General features: G+C 43.3%; 1 protein-coding gene across 3 annotated transcripts in view; it reads right to left on the bottom strand.

Annotated features, from left to right (window-relative positions):
* STK39 (serine/threonine kinase 39) overlaps window positions 1–20482 on the bottom strand; it is a 531280-nt gene that overhangs the window by 240532 nt on the left and 270266 nt on the right. The gene's annotated exons all lie outside the window — the stretch shown is intronic.

Here is a 20482-nt window from a genome sequence, read left to right as displayed (position 1 = left end):
AATGTCTATTTGCAGAGCACCTTGTAATTTGTGAACCATTCAAAGAATACACAGCATTCTGTGAATGAACAAGGAGAGAAGGAGGAAGACAAATGGCACTAATACTTCCATGAAAGAGTTGCAGCAGGCTGAAAGCTTGATGCAAGCTGAACTATCCAGCATGAATGAAAGTATGAATTTACACTAAATTGCAGCAATGGTATAACTGCAATTAGACTTTATTTTTACGCACCAGACATGGCAAAAATCTCTCTGCCTGGAGTTCCACTTTCAGGAGTGCATAATCCACAGTGCAGGGGTTAGGAGTAGACCTTCCACCAAATATAAATCCCCCCAGTACAGGTTTTACCTCACCAATCTCCCCCAGTACCACCAGTACAGACCCCCTTTCAAATTTCCACCTGTACAGAACCACCCCAAATTCCCCCCACTGCAGACCTCTCCCCTCCCTAATAGAGACCCCCCCCCCCCCCCCCACCAGACCTCTCTCCTACCCTTGTACAAAATTTAGCATGAATCTCTCCCTCCCTCTTAAAACCTGGCACACTCCACGGGATGTGGGGCACCTGCTTAGTGCTAGCAATCGTTCTGGCCCTGAGCAAGTCTAACCTGCATCTGAAAACATGTTTGCAGAAAGGTATTGCTGCTAAAGGAGTTTCTACCAATTACTGAAAAAAACGGTTTACATATTTTTTTTCCAGACTGAACTGTAAGGCCAGGTTCACACCTATGCAGGTTGCAGTTGATGCATATTCCAGGTGGATTTTGTGGTTTTCAATATATGTTTTTGATCCATTGAAGTCTATGGAATGAAAAAAATTCAACCTGCTGGTCCATGGCTCTTTCCATAAAATGCACAGATGTGAACGTGACCCATAGAAAGCCATGTTAAATGGACTCCAGTGTGTTTCTACAAAACTGAAAACGCACTAGAAATGCATAGGTGTGAACCGGGCGTAAATGTTCAAACAGATATGTTGGTGTGTGTTTATTTTCAGTAGACTATGTTGGTCTATTATTGGTATCTAAAGAGAAGTTCCAGGCTCCTTCAGAAAAAAAATAATTTTAAAAATTAAATTACAAATATTGTAGCTGCTGACTTTTAATATTAGGACACTTATCTGTCCACGAATACAGCGTTGTCTTCAATTGGCTCTTGGGCACTGCCGCCACTATTTCTTATAAGGGAAACTTATAGCTCAACCAGCTCTCTGTACATGTACGATGCGCACTGTGCTTTGTACATGGCCCGGCGGCAGGGGAAGAAGGAGGGGGCCGAACTTCCTGCTGACTTTGCCACGGTAACTTAACCGCTCCCCCTTGAAAGATGCCAAATGTGATAGCGGGGAGGGGGGAAGCAAACAAGCCCAGCTTCCCCTTTTGGGGGAAGCTCCGCTTTAAAGATTAGATATATTTTAGCATTACATTTTTGCTTGTTTGACTGGAGTTCAGCTTTAAAGGGAAATAATGACCTCATATTTAGAGTTTTTTTGTAATGTTCACCATAAAGATATATTAATGACTTTCACATTTCAACAAGCTTCATATTTTTGTTATAAGAATAAAGTGGATGTAAACCCTCACATATACCCAGTGATGTGACTGGCCTCAGGTGATACTCAGAGATTAAGCAAATCCTCCTACATGTCTTTCCCCTACATCCATTCAAAGTGGAGAATTTACACATGATCTCTCAGCTCTGAAAAGCAGTGGGAGGACAGCTAGAAATACATCACTGAGGAGTTCTCTGAGAGTTGGTTGGAGGGGAGGGAAGGGAAGGTTAGGAAGGGAAGGTTAGGGAAGGGACACCCCCCCCCCCCACCACCACCATCCTTCACATATCACACAGGAACAGAGCTGAGGTTGTCAAACAGCTGTCAATAGTGCGTTGCTGTTACTCAACTGACTCAGACTTGCATTGTCAGAAACTGAGGTACAGAATTATACCAATACAAACGCATACTGACATAGGCGTGCGCACATGTTATGCCAGGTGTGCACCCTAATCACACTGTACTATGCAGATTCCCCCCTACTGCCTGGCTGCAGAGAAAGGGACTGGAGCACCTCTGTACTCAGTCCTTTTCTCTGTCTCAAAAGTGAGACATTGGGGTCTGTTTAGACCCCTGATATTTCACCAAAGCCCCTCAACTCGGTTCCTAAAAAAAATGTAAAAATAAAATAAAAAATAAAAACAATATTGTAAAAAACTATTTAAAAAAAATTGTCAAAAAAAAGACAAGAAAACACATCCAGTGTTCTACTGAAACTGTCCACTGCCATATATATATATATATATATATATATATATATATATATATATATATATATATATATATATATATTGTAATGTTCGGGGCACCAGGTAGATCGCAGGACACAGGCTTTTCATACAACAAAGGGTTTATTAACTTAAATAGCTTTACAGCAGCCAAAAACAAAAGGAAAAAGGTTTGTAGTCTCACCGACTTGCAAAGTCCAGAACAGCTGTCCTTATCAAAACAGAGCTTGATCCTGATGGCAGGTAGCTTCCCCTGCCAGGAGCCTTCCAACAGGACACTGCTGTCCACTTCAGTTGCTGCAGTCCAAAATAAACACCATCCACCATCCACCATGTCTTCTCCACTCCTCCACACCCATCTACCACTTCCTGTCTTGTTTTTTAAAGACACTTCCTTAACAGGTGGGTTAATCAATTTTTATTCCCTTAAAGAGACCACAACCCAAACAGAGGGGAAATATAGCGTCCTTCCAGGACCCAGCCACGGCGTCCTGTACATATCCCCCCCCTGTGCCCCAACGCCAAGGAGGTGGAGGCAACAGTGGAGCTCAAACAATGGACTCGGGAGAGGGCATCTGCATTTTGATGCAGTCTCCCAGGCCTATGCTCCACTACAAATTTAAATTCCTGGAGTGCCAGGAACCACCGGGTAACCCTGGCATTAGTCCCTTTTCCCTGTCTCAGCCATGTTAAAGGGGCATGGTCAGAAATCAACCTAAACTTCCTCCCCAAAAGGTAATATCTGAGGGATTCCAGAGCCCACTTAATGGCCAGACACTCTCGTTCAATTATGGCATAGTTTTTCTCCGCTGGTGTTAACTTCCTGCTGAGGAAGACTATTGGGTGTTCCTCGCCATGAATAACCTGTGACAACACCGCTCCCAATCCTACATCGGAAGCATCAGTCTGGACAATAAACTCTTTTGAAAAATTGGGTGCTACCAGGACAGGGTGTTGGCACAGCGCCGACTTGAGCTCCAAAAAAGCCTTCTCAGCGTCTGCATTCCACTCCACCATGACCGATTTCCGACCCTTAGTCAGATCGGTCAACGGAGCCGCCAAGGTGGCAAAGTTGGGTACAAACCTCCTGTAGTATCCCACCATGCCCAGGAATGCACGTACCTGCTTTTTTGTGAGGGGGCGGGGCCAATTCTGTATAGCCTCTATCTTGTTGACCTGAGGTTTCACTACCCCTCTACCCACGATATAACCCAGGTATTTCACCTCCTCCATTCCCAAAGCACATTTTTCAGGGTTTATTGTAAACCCCTCCTTCCAAAGAGAGTCCAGCACTGCCTGCACTTTGGGCAAATGTGATTCCCAGTCTTTGCTAAAAATGACTATATCGTCCAAGTACACTGAGGCATACTTCCGGTGAGGTCGTAAAATCCTATCCATTGCTCTCTGGAACGTGGCTGGAGCAGTTTGCAATCCAAAAGGCATCCTTTTGTACTGAAAACTCCCCTCTGGGGTAGAAAAAGCAGTTTTCTCTCTAGCGGCCTTAGTCAACGGTATTTGCCAATACCCCTTGGTAAGGTCTAACGTAGTGATATACCTGGCTGGACCTAGTCTCTCGATAAGCTCATCTACCCGGGGCATGGGGTAGGCATCAAACCGGGAAACTTCATTAAGTTTCCGGAAATCATTGCAAAATCGCAGCGTCCCGTTGGGCTTCGGTACCAACACAATCGGGCTCGACCACTCACTCTGCGATTCCTCAATAATCCCTAGGTCTAACATCTTTTTAACTTCCTCTGAAACGGCCTTCCTTTGAGCCTCTGGGATGCGGTAGGGCCGGACAAAAACTTTGACTCCTGGTTCTGTGACAATATCATGCTCTATGACACTAGTGAGCCCTGGCAAGTCTGAAAATTTTTCTTTATTTCTCTGCAAGAACTCCTTTGCCTGCTGACTTTGGGTTTTAGACAGGGTATTTGCTACTTGGACACTCTCCACCCCAACCCGAGGCTCAAGTTTTGTACTAGCCAGGGAGGTCACTGGTTCCCTGTCTGTCCAGGGCTTTAACAAGTTTACATGATATATCTGGAAGGGTTTCCTCTTGCCTGGCTGGTGGACTCTATAATTTACCTCTCCCACTTTTTCTACAACCTCGAAAGGGCCTTGCCATCTGGCCAAGAACTTACTTTCCACAGTGGGAATCAACACTGCTACTCGATCCCCCACTTGGAAGTTCCTAATTTTGGCTGCCCTGGTCTGTGAGAATTTCCTTGGGAAAACCTGTCCGTGTAAACAACTGGAATAACTCCCGTGCGATAGCCTTAGAGGAGGTATTCCGCAGGGGTAGCGCCTCAGGATATCGAGTGGCATAGTCGAGGATCACCAGTATGTAAGAATGACCTTGAGCCGACTTTACCAAGGGACCCACTATATCCATGGCTATCCTCTCGAATGGGACCTCAATTATGGGCAGAGGGACCAACGGGCTCCGGAAATGGGTCGCCGGAGCGGTCAACTGACAGGTGGGACAAGAGGTACAGTATCTCCTTACCTCTGCTTTCAAGCCTGGCCAGTAAAACCGGTCGGCGATCCGTGCCTCCGTCTTTTCAACTCCCAGGTGTCCCCCTAAAACATCATCATGGGCCAGGTCCAGGACCTTGCGTCTATATTGTTGGGGTACCAATAATTGTTCTACCACATTTTCTCTCACTTTAGTAACCCGATAAAGCAATTCATTACATATTGAAAAATGTGGCCACCGCTCATTAGCACCTGGCTCTTGGGGCTCCCCATTTATTACTACAACCTGTTCCCGTGCCCTGGCCAAAGTGGGGTCCTGCATCTGGGCAGTACCAAATGCCCCCTGGGGAACACCCAAATCTGGCAAGTCAGGGATAGAGGCCATTTCCTCATCCTCTTCCCCCAGCATTACCTGAAGCGGGGAAGGTTCCCCCCCCTCAGTGTTCAGGTAGGTCTGAGAACCCCACAGTTTGACATCCTTAACAGTATCAGCACTATTTTCATCATTATTAACCAAAGTCTTGGCGTTTTTATCAACTGGGTCCATATTACGAATATGTGGCATCTCAGGGTTATTACCCTCAACAACAGGAACAGAGGGACTAGTTTCTTCCCAGTCTCTGGACCTTTCAGACAGTTCTCCTTGTCTCCAAAGTTTTGCAAATAACGGACAGTCACGTCCTATGATAACGTCATGTACCAAGTTCTTTACCACTCCCACCTCTTGAGTACCAGTGCCACATGCTGTGGAGATGGACACCGAGATGAGAGGGTACTCTCTAGTGTCCCCATGAATGCACACAACCCGCAACCTTTTGCTTACCGGACCGATCTTCCCAATTACTCTAGGGTAAACCAGGGTTACCATGCTTCCAGAGTCCAGCAAAGCCTGTGCAGGGTGGTGGTTCACTTGGACTTCACACTCAAACTTCCCCTCTCCAAGGTCAAGATGTGTTGTACACGCTTTATGGGTATAAAAAGACCCCCTCCGAAGAACCCCGCATTCCATGGGTTCTTCCTGCAATGGGCAGTGGGCCCGGGTATGGCCCCAGGCATGACATTGCCAACATTGTACATCCCCTCCTCTCCGATCAGGAACAGGTCGCTGAGGGGGTAACGGGTGTGACTCTTGGCCTTCCGGGGTGTTGGTTCCAGGGCTCCTGGGGACCTCCTTTCGAAGGGCGGCAGTTGGTCGGAAAGGCCGTGGCAGACTGGGCCCTTGACTCTTGTTGGGGCCAAGCAGATCCTCCACCACTGTATATCGTTCCACCATCTCGACAAGGCGGTTCACGGTTTTGGGGTCTCCATGGCTGACCCACCGTTGAAGGTCATCTGGCAGTGACCTTAAGTATCGGTCCAGCACGACCCGCTCCACAATTTGGGGGCCAGACAACACTTCGGGCTTCAGACATTTTTTTACTAGTTGCACCAGGTCATGCATTTGAGATCGCGGTGGCCGGTTTGAACGATACTTCCATTGGTGCACTCGTTGGGCCCGAAGAGCCGTAGTCACCCCCAAACGAGCCAGTATTTCTGCCTTTAGCTTTTGATAATCTTTAGCATCTTCTGGTGGTAGGTCAAAATAGGCTTTTTGAGGATCTCCGGTGAGGAAAGGAGCAATTAAGCCGGCCCACTGGTCCTGGGGCCACCCTTCTCTCTCTGCCGTCCTCTCAAATGTAGCCAGAAACGCCTCTACATCATCACTCAGGGACAATTTCTGCAGAAAATGGCTTGCCCTTACGGTCACCTGGTTGCCAGGGGTAACAGCCACTTGTTCACGGCCCTGAGAAAGCTGTTGCACTGCTTCTTTTAAGGCAGCTATCTGAGCCTGCATAACTCCTTGTTGGGTCGCTTGCTGGGCTGCTAACTGGGCCACCAACAGGCGAGTATTTTCTTGCTGCAGAGCCAGCGCCTCGTTGTGGTGCGTTTTTTGTACCTCCAGCTGGGTTGCTAAGCGCTGAATAGCTTCCTCATGGCGAGTCTGCGCTTGCATATTAGCCAAGGACAGCTGTTTAATTAGCTCCTCCATTGTTTCAGCTTTCAACAGTTGTGCAGCTTTAACCCAGGACATAAATTCACTGTACTGTCCCTTTAAATGTCAGTTCAAATCCAATGCAAAAAAAATAAAAAAATAGCAAGAAAACCGCCTGTTACTTTGTCCTGCCCGCATTCGAGCACCACTTGTAATGTTCGGGGGACCAGGTAGATCGCAGGACACAGGCTTTTCATACAACAAAGGGTTTATTAACTTAAATAGCTTTACAGCAGCCAAAAACAAAAGGAAAAAGGTTTGTAGTCTCACCGACTTGCAAAGTCCAGAACAGCTGTCCTTATCAAAACAGAGCTTGATCCTGATGGCAGGTAGCTTCACCTGCCAGGAGCCTTCCAACAGGACACTGCTGTCCACTTCAGTTGCTGCAGTCCAAAATAAACACCATCCACCATCCACCATGTCTTCTCCACTCCTCCACACCCATCTACCACTTCCTGTCTTGTTTTTTAAAGACACTTCCTTAACAGGTGGGTTAATCAATTTTTATTCCCTTAAAGAGACCACAACCCAAACAGAGGGGAAATATAGCGTCCTTCCAGGACCCAGCCACGGCGTCCTGTACAATATATATATATATATACAGTATACACATATATGTGTTTTTGAGCTTTGGGGCAATAGTCTGTGCATGCCTATACTGATAACATCTATTTACACAAAGCTCACTTTTCATGTACAAAAAAAAGAAAACACTGTACATTTCTTTGGAACCAGATTTCACTTTAATAAGAAAGAAATATCCCATCAAGGAGATGTAATTTCAAAGGCTTTTTCAGACACAACTGTAGCATTCTGAAACATCCAAGGCAGTTTCAAGAATTTTGTTCACCTTGAAGAAGGCTACAGTATAGTTGACTGCCAAGAGGGAGTCACTCTGTACTAACACCCTAGCTGACTTGCTTATTTGGCACAAGACATACTTCTGCAATGATTCTAAAGCTGCAGATGAATCGGTGACTCAATGGTTAATACATTTTCACATCCAATGCCCTGTAAGTCAAACAATACATCTAAACAAACAACCTAATTAATGAGCAGCACAACAACACATTACTCATTTAAATCCTTCCCAAATCACTAGAAAAATAATGTGGTAATCCATGCTTTAGAGCTACAGTATGTTAACAAGCCAAAACTACAGCAGTCGCCATTGAACACAACTCCAGCAGTCTGGTCTTGGCATACAAAGTACTATTACTATTAATTAGATCAACTAACCAAAACCTTCTCCTCATCCCCAAGTCCCGCTACAAATCAAAGGGAGAACGAAGATTCGCAGTCCAAGGACCACGGCTATGGAACGCTCTACCCACTAACATTCATTTGGAAGAAAAGCATCGGGCCTTCAGAAAAAAACTCAAGACCCACCTCTTCCAAGAAGCAGGACAACACAGGACGGATCAAGCGCCTTGAGGTGATTCAGTTCGCAGTTGTAGCGCTATACAAGTCATTCATTCATTCATTCATTCAATTATTTACCAGAAATATACAACTTACAAAGTGCATTTCAGAGGCGGAACCTCAGGTAGGCATAGATGTAATGTTAGGACAGGATCTACACTTATGTCTGTCTGTTTTAATACTCATTGATACATGTTCATTTCGGACCCCAATGTGCATCAGTGTAGTAAACAACACTCCTACCCCTTTAATGAAAATGCATTTGAATACACATACATTGTGGTGACGTTTGTGGTGAAGTTTATTGGTCAAAAAAAAAACATGTGTCCTGTGCAGGTTTTTTGGTGTGTGGAGGCTTGTTAGTGGCCCATAGGTAAACACCAGGCAGAGGTCATGTCCATAATGCTCATGCATACTGCAGGTGTAACCATAGATTATGCACCAGCAATATGAACATCACATCTTCCATTTAGGTTTTCCAAGAGTGTCATGCACAGTCGATATTAAAGCTGGCTTTTTGCACTACAATAATACGGTAAGGCACCATGCTGCATTTATTTTCTTGAAAAAACAGTCAGGTGTAGTGTCCTGTGCACTGGGATGCCTTAGTGGGCAATGAAAAAAAATGGGCTTCTCCAACACACAGTACATTAATGCACCAAAAAGGTGTGAAGGCAGCCTCATAGACACTTTCTTGAAGCACAACTGTTCTCAAACTGTGAGGTACGCCTCATGGCCAGGCCCCAGAATCCCTCAACGTGACAAGCAGCACTGCTCACATCCCTTACTTGGCAAGAAGTGCACTAGATAGTTGGGCCAAACTGTTGCATATAGCTTTCTCCCTGGACATCTTGTAAAAGCTTTTACTTTATGCCTTTGTACTAACATAGGCCCATGCCTCTAGATCTTCATGAGCTGGTACAGCTGCTGTCAACAGTTTATGTTAAAGCATTACTCATCTAGTTTACTAAATATGGCATTGAAAAATCATAATTTAAGAAGGTATTTAATTCATACCAGTCGAGTAAACCTTGTGTTTTTCTCTTTTATATACAATATAAAGAAAATTACAGATACATGTTATGGTATAGGTACCCATGGAGTAGATCTTCTGGCAGGGGTGCAACCTTAATGTTAGGTTGAAAAAAGACACAAGTCCACCTAATTCAACCAAAAAACAAAACCAACAAGGGGGGGGGAAATCATTTACAGAGGGGGTGGGACTTTAAATGCAGCACATGGAAGCAAAACAATAAAAGGGCGAATGTGAAGGAGTTTTATTGATACATCAATCTAAATATACAAAAATAAATTTTCCAGTCCCACTACCGCATCGGCCACACAGCGAATTCTAGTAAGTTAGCTTTGGTTGGGGTAATTATCCATTCAACCTTGCTTCTTTTGTCATTTATATATAGAATTTTCTTTATATATTTATTTAATTTTTCTATTTTCACATATAAAAATTTTTTTTCCTACATCCCATATATGCTTGCTCCTGATGAGTGGCGGTTAAGCCACGAAACGCGTAGAGATACCGGTTTCTATGTATTTACCAAATTGTATTAAGACCTCTATGTCATTATAGAATTCTTACTCCCCCTTCAGTTTTAGTGAGGTCAGAGGTCCTGCGGATTTTACCTCTTAAGTATTGTCATATACCATGTCTTTTAGAGATGAATGAGGAAATGTTTTATTGTTTACATCATATGAATTCATTATTTTTATCTATATTTATATTGTTTTGTTTACCTTATATTATAAATGCACTTAATTGTAGTGTATTTTTTGTGAATTTACTATCATATGTATCATTATATGTATGTTATTTTGCACTACTATTTTGTATTTATTTATTTGTACTATTATTATGTATTTTTGTATATTTAGATTGATGTATCAATAAAACTCCTTCACATTCGCCCTTTTATTGTTTTGCTTCCATGTGCTGCATTTAAAGTCCCACCCCCTCTGATTGATTCCCCCCCCCCCCCCTTGTTGGTTAAGTAATTGGGATGGGTATTCACGACCTCACCAGGCCGTGTTATCATTTAAAGTCCCTAGGGATGGAATTATTGGGCCTTACCAGGCCTTGTTTTCCACAAAGTCCCTACCTCGTATAAAATGTCTTTAACCAAAAAACAAAAACATACAATCCCATATACACAATCCTTCACCCACAGTTGGTCCAGTGGAAGGCGAAAAACCCCAGAAAAGCATGATCCAATTTGCTACAGCAGGGGGAAAAATTCCTTCCTGATCCTCTGAGAGGCAATAAGATTTTCCCTGGATCAACTTTACCTATACATGTCAGTACCCAGTTATATTGTGTGTATTTAGGAAAGAATCCAGGCCATTTTTAAAGCAGTCTACTGAGCTGGCCAGAACCCCCTCTGGAGGGAGTCTATTCCACATTTTCACAGCTCTTACTGTGAAGAAACCTTTCCAAATTTGGAGATTAAATCTTTTTTTTCCTTTAGACGTAAAGAGTGCCCCCTTGTCCTGTGTAATGACCTAAAAGTGGATAACTTAACACCAAGTTCACTATATGGACCACTTATGTTGATCATATCCCCCCTTAATCTCCTCTTTTCAAGAGAGAATAAATTCAGTTCCTTTAATATTTCCTCATAGCTGAGCTCCTCCATGCCTCTTATCAGTTTGGTTGGCCTTGTCTGCACTTTCTCCAGTGCCTACAACAGCCGCCCCTCTGCAGTATAATGCGAGCGGGCGGTCGTTAAGTGGTCGAGAACCTGAACATCCATGTCTTCCATAGTGTGGTCTGGTTGTGAGTAGTGTTGTCCCACAGGTGTGCAGAAATCATTTTCCTTATGTTCCTGAATGGTGCTTCTAAGTAAATGCATACTTTTTTTGTCATTTGTGTCCTGCTTCGTCAATGCAAGATCCTGCGACTCTTTCCCTTCTGTTTTTTAGCTCAATTCCCCCATCAACACAGACAGCATTGACGGGAGAATCCCTTCCACAGAGCCATTGTGTTCTCCCAGCCGAGTGAGGGGGGGGGGGCATCCCCACTGGGAGAACACAGTGATTATTGCTAGTGGTTATAATCATTAAATCTGGCAGGCTGGTTGTTCCCAAATTGATCGATCAATAAACTTGGGTACATTCAGCCTGGCCATACATGGTTTGAACCATCCATGGCTGGTGTTACATCCCTTCTATAGAATACCTCTGTTTCTAGACATGTACAGAGCAGCGTGCCAATGTATTTATATATCAATCATCACATTGTCTGTGAAGTCTTGTGTTTTAGTACATCTAATTAAGTAACATAGTACCTAGATAGAATCTTTTGATAAATCATTAGCTTTAGATATTATTCAGTTTGTTTTTAAACTAAAGTTGTTTGGATGATTTGTAATGTACGGTATTAAGTATTGTAGCAATGTGAGCGATACTTACCCAACGTCCTGGTAAGCAGCCACCTTTTCTAAGCTAATTGCTTTACATACTTCAGAAATGTAATTAAAATGAATGCATTTGCAAAGTGACTACAAGCTACACTCATTTGTTTATTTAATTTCTTAATTACCAGGCATTTTCTCAATTTATATAATTCACCATCTGCAGAGCTTTCCTTGCAAATGATCGTATTGCTGTGTTCTTGGAGGTTCACTGTTTTGCTAAAAACAAATTCAAATACCAGCAAAACTGTATTTGTTAACAGGTCTGGCTGAGAAATCTCTGTGACCGGTAAACGGCACAGATCAACAATTAGCTGCAAATGTAAAATAGTATCCAAGGGATGTTTGAACAGGTTTGTCAAAAAGATTGGACTCAGGGACACACATATCAATGGAAATGTGCTCTGTTTGATCATAAAGATCCGCTTTTGCAAATGTCAATGGTTGGCCTACGATTTATGCTGTAATAAAAGATTATGCTGCCCTAGGTGTGTGTGATCAGTAAGGCATTTTCATTAATGCTCCACCAATGTGTTTTACCATTTGTTACTTGATGATTCTAATTAAAACCAGACTGCACTATAAGAGATAGGAATGGCATGCCTTCTGTTTTATATGCAGAACTACAATTGGACTATATGGTTCATCAAATACTAGATTGCAAAGAGAGATGATGCCTGAATTTTAGCAAAGATATAGAGTCTTGTTATGCCTCATTCTTGAGTATTTTTGCTGGATTCATTGAAAAGCGGACAGAGGTGGTAGAGAGGACAGATGAAAATGGCAAATAAAGATAAGGAACTGTACCTCTGTGATGTCAGTTTCTCTGGTTGCTCTAGGCACTGGCTCACAAGTGTTAATACATTGCCTTGACTTCAAAACCACAGCCTTAACTTCTATAACTAACTCAAAAATGTTGAACTGTGGTTACCCACTAGCCCAGCCAAGGAGTAGAGATGGGCTGAAGACTCCCTGGGTTAAGTTTGTGCCAGAACTCTCAAACATCACAAAAGTTTGGATCCGAACTCCAAACTCCATTGAAGTATATAGGACCCGAACATGAAAAATAAAAAGTCCCCATTTTGAAGGCTTATATGCAAGTTATTGGCCATTAAAATAGTATGGGGGCCCGGCTACTGCCCCAGGGGGACATGTATCGATGCAAACAAAACTTTTAAAAAGGATAGTTTTCAAAGAAGCAGTCATTTTATTATTATTATTATCGATTTATATAGCGCCAACAGTTTACGCAGCGCTTTACAATGTATAGGGGGGGACAACAATTACAATTACAGTACAATACAAAAGGTATAGGAGGGCCCTACGCGTAGAGCTTACATTCTAAAGGGAGGGGGTGGTGGTGGCGGTATATCATTTTAATGATGATTAAAGAGAAACAATAACAATGAAAATAATTTAAATATGCCTGGGGGTCCCCTTAGTCTGCCTGCAAAGTGGCGCATCTGTACCATGTATAGAAGCTGCTGCAGCAAAACTGACGTTTATAAAGAAAACAACATGACATTTAAATTGCAGGCAATATAATACCATTGGAGGAAAAAATGTAATGTAAAAAAAAAAAAGCAACGTGGGGGTCCCACCCCCCAATCCATACCAGGCCCTTTGGGTCTGGTATGGATTTTAAAGGGAACCCCATGCCAACATTAAAAAAAAAAAGCGTAGGGTCCCCCAAAATCCACATCAGATCCTTATCCGAGCATGTAGCCTGGCAGGTCAGGAAAGGGAGGGTTAGCATCCCCCCCGAACCATACCAGGTTACATGGCCTCAGCATGGAGGGGTGCGTTGGGGTGGGGCTCTGTCAAAAAGAAACAAAAACACACAGTTTTTGACAATTCTTTTTATTAAAAATAAAAAAACAATGTCCCCCAATGTAGATCCATCTTCAATCACGATGCTGATGCCACCGCCGGCGTTTTTCCCAATCAGGGCTTAGAATGCACTTTGCATTGCACAGTGCATTGTGGGGTGCTCGGTAAGAGAACATCCCACCAAGTCTCCTGAAAATTCAGGTGTTCGCTGAACAGACGATGTGAAACATTCGCCCCAACCCTACCAAGGAGCGCTTAGACCAAGATTGGGGCACATAGCAGTACCAACTGGATGCACTTGGGTGTTCTGACTCTTAACAGTACCAGCTGTCACCCTTTCACTGCATGAACAGCAGGCTGTGCATCCCCTTCCCATTTCTGTTGCAATCAGCGCACTGTACAAGACTGGTAAACAGTTAATCAATCATTTTGCAGTAACTTTCTCTGCGTCCATTACACACTCATAGAGAAAATGTTAGTTTTGTTTCAGTGAATAGGATTTGTGAAGGTGAAAGCAATCTTTCAGTACATATTAACATTCAAATAAAGTTTAAGGCCTTTCACTTCTCATTTGCACATTACACCTTATCTGTCAGTCATCCCCCAATCTGGCTAATATATTTTCAGGTCCAGGTACAGAAGGAAAACTATGAGTGAGGATGCAGAATATATAATAAAGTCTTCTATTGAACAAAAGAAAGGATCAGTAGTTATGAGTCCTTGTTCAACAGCCAGATGTCACCTGTAAGGACGATATCGTACTACATTAAACTTTAATATGATGAACTCTTATGGCAAACAGTAATAAAAGGAATAGATATGAAAACAAGTGGTATTAAATGACAAAAAAGGTGACCTAACATTTGGGCTCTCTGGAATTTTTTAATGTGATGTATGAGAAGAAAGGAGACAAAGAGGACTGGAAGAAGGCAAAAAAAGGACAAGGCCACTACTAAGGAACATCATAATACGTTAGTGATTTTGCCCTAGTTTTTAAAGCAAGACAAGTCTTCCAATTTGAAAGTTATCTGATTTTCTAAATGAGATGTCAAGAATTATTTGATATCTCTGTCTTTTTCTGGGATATTATGAATGCAAAAATATGTCTTTGCCTGCCCCATCACTGTATCATTGTAACCCAATTCACAGGGATACCCATAGGAAGCCCAGCAGTAACATGCAATGTCAAGTATCAGCTAGCAGATCAAATAAAATCTAGGCATTAAAAGTAGGGCTGTTACTGATTAAAATTTTCGTGTTCGATTAATCGTTTTTTTAAAATTGATTAATCGACTCATTTTGATTAATTATAACGCACATACAGATCCAACTTCTTTTAGCTGATCTCCTTGCATTGCAACTCTGCATTAGTCAGTGGTAAGAGGTCAGAGGTATACACTATATACAATCACCCGATACTAGTTTGTTTCCACAATCCATGACTTAACTTCACAGTTCACACAAATAAGTTTTCAATTCAAACTGTAGCACTGACGTAAGTAATTTTTTTTTCCACAGTAGCGTGACAATCCTTCCACCTCCAGTCTAACTAATCACTCTCACCTTATGGCATGGACCCCTGTGCAAACAGGTGGTCATGCAAGGGGGTATCAAAGGGGTTAACACGGACCATAAACTTCTCTCACGTCTCAGATCTCAGCAAGGACGCTAGGTCATGGGTAGAAAGAAAAGATCTGCTCACCGCTTAAGTATAAGATTAAATTTTTGTATTCAAACACAAACTACTCACATAAAGATGATAAAAACACAGCATGTAAAGCCGACAATCGTGTTAGTTCCGTAGGGCAGTAGCAGGTGACGTCATATGTAGCTCCTTCCCCGTACGCGTTACGTTCAATCAGAACTTCAACATCACCGGACTCCTGCCCCCTTCCCTAGCAGAGGGAGGCAATTGGGGAAGGGGGAGGAGTCCAGTGACGTCGATGTTCGTGACTGGATCTCTGACAGAACTCCCTGAAGACCCAGAAGCCGGCGGAGAGGTGAGTACCGATCAAAACTACTTTAATCAATCCAAAAAAATTATTGATTAATCAAGGAATTCATCTTTAATTTCCACAGCCCTAATTAAAAGTAAAAGTGAAATATCTGCGCTCAGGTAAATCTATGTGTATTAGCTGCTGACACTATGCCTTGATACTCAACACAACACAACAGATATAGGTATATAACAAGTGCAACGCTCACAAACCTAAAATTAAAATGATAAAATTAAATAGTAATGAAAGACAATCCTATGAATAACCAATATCTTACCCCCAATGTCTCCCATCCAAGGCCCAACCTTGCTTAGCCTCTGAGATCAGACAAGATCAGGCCCATTCAGGGTGCTGCAGCAGAAATTATTGTGGGTAGTTCTTTGGTGGTACAGTAGGTGACCGCGATATTGTGTCAATCTCGCCGCTTCTATCGGCGAGATTGATACCCTACGAGCCCCATCGCGGGAGCCAGCGCCAAGCTGGCTCGCATCGGGAAAGGAAAAATGTTTCTTTTCCTTTCCTGATAAGCGACAAGCATCGCTGGCCGGGTTCACACTAGTGCGGGGATCCGAATTGGATTCCCGCCAATACCAGGCACTGTGTTTGGTATGAATCCTAAGGGAGAACTCCACGCCAAATAAAAAAAAAAAACGGCATGGGTTCCCCCTTGGGAGGCATACCAGGCCCTTAGGTCTGGTAGGGATTTTAAGGGGAATTCCCAAAATCCATACCAGACCCCTATCCGAGCACACAGCCCGGCCAGTCAGGAAAGGGGGTGGGGACGAGCGAGTGCCCCCCCCCCTCCTGAGCCGTACCAGGCCGTGTGCCCTCAAAATGGGGGTGCCTTGGGGAAGGGGGGGCCGCGCTGCCCCTCAACCCCAAGGCACCTTGTCCCCATGTTGATGAGGACAAGGGCCTCTTCCCGACAACCCTCGCCGTTGGTTGTCGGGGTCTGCGGGCGGGGGGCTTATCGGAATCCGGGAGCCCCCTTTAATAAGGGGGCCCCCGGATACAATGTACCCCTACCCATTCACCTGTGAAAAAAAATGTAAAAAAAACCCCACAACACACAAGGGTTAAAATAGTTTATTTCACAGCTCCGGGGGTCTTCCGTCTTCGGGGGTCTTCTCGCCGGACTCCTCCGCTATCTTTTGCTAGCTCTTTTACTAGTGGAGGAGCCCGCCTTTCTTCTTCATCGCCGCCCTCTTCACCTCTTTGCGTTTTTTTGGCGATTCCCCTTAAAATCCCTACCGGACCTAAGGGCCTGGTATGCCCCTGAGAAGGCATGCAGGCTTCATGAGTGAGGCGACATTATCGCCACTCTCTCGCTCTCACTACTATAGGAAAATGACATTTTCCTATTGCAGCCAGCGCGAGAACCAGCACAACGGGATCGCGCTGGTTAGAGAAGCCTGTCGCTGGGAACCAGCGCGACAGTATCGTGCTGGAAACACAATATCGGCAGCACCTACTGTAGGTAATAGTAGTAACAAAAAATAACAGCTACATTTAAATTATTTATTTTTTTATTACTATTTTGGGACAGTTTTTCTTTGATAATAAAAATAAATAAATCTGGACATAACCGTTACGATTTACCACCAAATAAAAGCCCAATTTGTTCTGAAAACAAAACATGCGGTATAATCCACCTGGATGCACAAAGTAGTTGTGATAATATTTACAGTTTTACTAACACATGTCAAAGTTGCAAAATTGTGCTTAGGCATTAAGATTTGTTTTATCCTTAGGTGTGAAGGGGAAGTCCAGTCAAAAATGTTTTTTTTTTCCTATTAATAGCATGTTAAATGTCGTTATCTTTTATACTATTCATTTTCCGGCTAGCTGATTCTGTCGCTTAGAAAGTCTTATCTAAGGTAAAAAATCAGCTTCTTCCTGTTCTTCACTGACAACGCTCTCTCCCTTTATCTGAATTTTCTAAGCTGTCTTTCACTTCCTGAAAAGGTTGTCAGTCGTTCTTAGGCAGACATGCCTGGACCTGGCCAGCCCCGCCCCCATCCCTCCTATCCTTCAGACCTCCCCCTGTCTTCATGGCCTTGTATTGGATAGCAGTTTCTCCTGGGGGGGGGGGGCAGGCTTTGGAAGTATGTTATTTGTGTTATAAACTGTAAGATAGATTCCAATCCAACATGCTGCAGATTTTCAGTGTAGAACCACGTGGTTGCTTCTGCATGGCACTGGGTGAATGGTGTGGCATTGTGATGGGCACTGGGTGCATGGTGTGGCATTTTGATGAGCACTGGGTGCATGGTGTGGCATTGTGATGGGAACTGAATGCATGGGGTGGCACACACCCAGCTGCGGGAGCTAGATGTGAGAAATGGGTTAAAGGCTTTGTTTCCACTATTGTGACTTGTCATGCGACTTTGGACACAAAGTCACATGTCAAGTCACAGCCGATTGATTTCATTGGCAAACATTCCCATGTATGTGCTGTGCTGTTACTTATCATGCAACTTTATGTGTCCAAAGTCGCATGACAATTCATACTAGTGCAAATGGAGCCTTAGTGTGGTTGCCTGTACTATGATCATTGTAGTCTGTGAGCTGAGACCCCAGAGCACTTCCAGCTGCACTGACAGTCCCCTTCCCCCTGTGTCCAGCTCCCTTCTCCTTTCTTCACTCAAAGCCCAGCATAGCTATACTGTATCGGTGCACGGTGTGTGTGAAGCCTTATATTTCTTCATTTTCTCATAAATTAGGATGTACAATGCATCCATACTGATGAGAGAACACTGGGTGGGAACCTATGATCAGCTCCTCCCCTCCTGTATACGCCCACTGGTTACACAGGAACCAAAGTCCCTCCCAGGAAGTGATGTCACTAGCTTGCAGTAACCACACCCACTGGCTAATCTTGGTCTCAGAAGGAAGTACAATTGAAGTCATGTTTTTTTTTTCTACCCCCCCCCCCCCTTTTTTTTTGTTTCACGTGCACGTTATAAAATAATAAACAACACTAATAAACAACACATAAAGTAGTAACAATGGACGATTGTAAGTTAATAAAAATGCTAATCACCTCACTTATTTTAGTCTCTGATAGATATAGATAGGAAGAAATAAATATAACACATAAGTCACAAACATGAGAACATGAGATAAGTAAAAGGATCTCTCTCTACCCCCTTTTTATTCTACTCCCTACTTAGGCCGCGTACACACGCGGGGACTGTTCGCCCAACTTTGTCCGCTGAACAGTGTTTCGGCAAACAGTCCGCTCGTGTGTGGGCTTTCAGCGGACAGTTTCAGCGAACAGTCCGCTGAACAAGGTTTTTCGGAAATTCCGAAAAACTGTCCGCTGAAACTTTGTTTCAGCGAACAGTCCCCTCGTGTGTAGGCTTGTTCGTCAAACTAAGTTCCGCGCATGCTCAGAAAGGATTTACACGCCGAAAGTTATAATGCAGTGTATAGGACGTCGTATTTTTCGTCCCGTCGTACGTGCCGTTCACGTCATCGCGCACGGTTTCAGCAAACTGTTCGTTCGTCGTGTGTGGCCATGTCCGTCCATGCTAATTTTGAGTGGACTGTTTGCCAAAACTGTTTGACGGACAAAGTTGGGCGAACAGTCCCCGCGTGTGTACGCGGCCTTACCCTTCCCTACACCCCCTTTTTTTTTATTTGCTTCATTGTTTAACGAAGGGAGGTTTTGGTAGATGGAATAAAAGGGGGGTAACTCCGGGAAATTTTATTTTATATGTATTCGTTTTATTAATTTGTTATTCTATGTTTTTGTCATTTAAAAAATTGTATAAAGAATTGATTATAAAAAAAGAACTGAAGTCATGTGACAGCACTGGATACTACTGGGATTTTTTCATTTTGAGATATAAGGCTGAACTCAGCTCACAATAATGACAGACTTTCCGACGGAAAATGTGCAATCGGATCGTGTTGTTGGAAAATCCGATCGTGTGTGGGCTCCATCTAACTTTTTCCATTGGAATTTCCAACACGCAAAGTTTGAGGGCAGGATCTAAAATTTTCCGACAACAAAATCCGATTGTTTACATTTCGTGTGTAGACAATTCCAACGGACAAAGTGCCCCGCATGCTCAAAATAAATTACGAGACGAAAGCTATTGGCTACTGGCCTCTATAGTCCCGTCGTACGTGTTCTATGCAAGACAAGTTTGGGCCAAAATTCAACTGAAAAAATCCGATGGATTTTGTAGGCGGAATGTCCGACCGTGTGTACAGGGCATTAGGGTGGACTTCCACTTTAAAGCATAAAGAGCAAATCAGGGAAAAAGTATACAAAAATTTTATAATTATATTTCATGTAGAATCCCCGGCAGGAAGGGAGACTAAACAAAACACAAAATGAACTTCAAGCTCTCATGCCCAAAACTACAGGCACTGAAAAATGTTATTACTAGCTTGAACTGCCATCAAAAAGCACAGAAAGGGCGAGTGAATCATGAGAATGTGTGGCATACATTGCATACCTTTTAGCAGCGCCTATACATGTATTTCAACTGCTTTAAGGTTTTGGCTGGAGTTGCCCTTTAAGCCGGAACCTGGCTGCACTTTTTCAAAATCTCGGAAAAGTCACGGTTGATAATACATACTGGAGTATATTGCCTCTAACCAGTGAGCTGAGATGAAATGCCCTCCACACTCCATAACCATCCTGCTATGTCCCCGCAGTCTGCCTTTGCAGCCTTGTTGATGGGGACATCGCTTTAATGCATGGCTCATAGGAGACAGTCACAATGTTCTTTTAAAAAGTGTATGTCATTTCTCAACTGTTGCCAATCAAATCTCCCAGTGAAAAATGATGTAAACACACATCTTCTGGAAGAGTCATACTTTATTCCTGCTAGAGACGAACTGGCCAAGTGTGAAAGAAACTCATTAAAAATCTCTTACTGTGATCTCACAAAGCAAAAGAAAAACATAATGTAGTATTCAAAAAGCCTACAGCCACTTTCATGTAGGACAGCAATTAATCTGACAATGATTCATCGGAGAGACTTAACCCCTGCCAAGATGT

The sequence above is a fragment of the Lithobates pipiens genome, unplaced genomic scaffold (genome assembly GCF_037356315.1).
Source record: "Lithobates pipiens isolate NorthernLeopardFrog02 unplaced genomic scaffold, aLitPip1_a1.2 Scaffold_22, whole genome shotgun sequence".
Taxonomy (NCBI): domain Eukaryota; kingdom Metazoa; phylum Chordata; class Amphibia; order Anura; family Ranidae; genus Lithobates; species Lithobates pipiens.
The sequence above is the reverse complement of the archived record's forward strand: the minus strand, read 5'-3'. Positions and strand labels throughout refer to the sequence as shown.